Raw genomic sequence first — 2099 nt, 5'->3', positions numbered from 1 at the left:
TGTAATCCCAGAACTCTGGGAGGCCAATGTGGGTGGATCACCTGAGGTCAGGAGTTTGAGACCAGCCTGGCCAACATGGTGAAACCCTGTCTCTACTAAAAATAATTAGCTGGGTGTGGTGGTGGGTACCTGTGATCCCAGCCACTGGGGAGACTGAGGAAGGAGGATCGCTTGAACCCAGGAGGCAGAGGTTGCAGTGATCCCAGTGAGAAGAAGCATAGGAGAAGCAAGTTGAATGGGACAGAATTGAACAAGAATTTGTTTTTTAAAACATGAATTATATGATTTCTATTAGATATCTATTGGAAATAGCCAGTGGCAATTGAATATTCAAAGTAAGAGTTTAGAGGGAAGTTCCATGCTAGAAATGTTCACTCAGGAATCATGAGAATGAAGACGGTGTTTAAAGTCATAAAACTGAGAGAGATCACCAAGATACAGAGGACAGAGTAGAGGAGACCCAAGAACGATCACTAGAGAATTCCAGTGGTAAAAGGTTAACATGAATATTAAAGAACTAGCAAAGGAGACTAAGAAGGATTGATTGTAAAGTAAGACAAAAACCAGGATTGTAAAGTAGGACAAAAAATCAGTTGTGTAATGTAGTGGAAAAAGTGTTTTAGGTATGGAATGTTCAACTATTCCAAACTGCTGATGGTAAGTCAAGTAGGAAGATTAAAGGTTAGTCATTGGATTATGTACCATGGAGGTCATTGGTAACTATGGTAAGAAAGCTGTAATGTAATGGGAGTAAAAGTCTGATTGCAGTCAGTTTAAAGAGGATGGGGGAAGACGAGTTGGAATCCATGATTATAAGAAACTATTCTGAGAATTTCTCTTGTAAAGGGAAGCATACTGAAATCCAGGATAAGATTTAGCTGATTACAAGAAATGATAGGGCTCTTGAACATGGATGTTTGTATAACATTTTTCTTGAACATGGGTGTTGATGAAATATTTTCTTGGTGTTAGAGAGAGCTCTATCACAGATATTTCTCACTCTGTGTTCCTCCCATGCCCAGAAGTACACCTTCTGGAGCTTTTAGAAACAACAGAAGCATTCATATAAGAAGAGATTTAGAAAATTACCTGAAGTATTAGGGTCATGGACTTCCTAAATAACCACCCTTACCTCTAGCAGTCAGAGATCACCACCATCCTGGTTGTTGCTATCAATGAACAGTGCTTTAAAACTCCAGGTCCTTCCTCTCTGGTTTTGTTTTTGACTCTCAGAATAACCTTATGTACCCTTTCAAGTTTCAGTTGGTTCAAATTAAAATGAAGAGGCCAAACTAGATTGTCTCTGTGGTTCCTGTGGGGCTGAAATTCATGATGTTGGATGTTAATAGCACTGTAGATTCCTAAATAGTGTGAACAAACTGCCTTTTAGAGAGGCTAATGTTGTTTTCCTATTGTAGTTGGAGCCTGGATCTTAAAATTGTGTCATCTGGAAAGTGATATTTGAAAGGGGTTAGGCCCTCACTTTATTCTAGGAGCAAGCCTTTTAGTCATATTCATAAATTTTCTAGGCAAAAAATATTCATTTGCTTTATTCTCAAATAACTCCTGGGAAAGCCGCAAGTGAGGAAAATGATCCAAATGCAGATGGTTAAGATGAAGGTTCGAAGTACCAACTTTAAATCATTCTCCATAGATTTAATTGTATCAGGGCATCCCTGCATGAATTTTTATAATGGTAACTTGCGGTCAGTTTAAAGAGGCTAGTGTAGAAAACGAAAAATAGGGTTTTCTAGGCTTAATGAAGAAAGATCATGGGAAAGGGGCTTCCCCTATGCAAAATGATCTGATCTCTGCAATGTGGTATCAGGCAGGAAATTAGCGGAGAGTTACGCAAGGAATGAGCACTTACAGGGACATGGCAATTAGACTCTAGGAACAATGATGTCCGATATCTCACATAAGGTCTTCACTTCTGAGCTGTAAGATTCTTATGTTAATTCAGGCCTCAGTTAAACCAAACAAACTAACAAAGATTTAAACTATAGACTTGTGTTGACTGTGCTTTGGGGTAATCAACAGAGAGTAACTGTGTGCATGTCTGAAAAAGCAGCTGTGAACTAGCTAGAAGTGATGAGAAG

This window comes from Mandrillus leucophaeus, unplaced genomic scaffold (genome assembly GCF_000951045.1).
Source record: "Mandrillus leucophaeus isolate KB7577 unplaced genomic scaffold, Mleu.le_1.0 Scaffold711, whole genome shotgun sequence".
Taxonomy (NCBI): Eukaryota; Metazoa; Chordata; class Mammalia; order Primates; family Cercopithecidae; genus Mandrillus; species Mandrillus leucophaeus.
Note: the sequence above shows the minus strand (reverse complement) of the source record.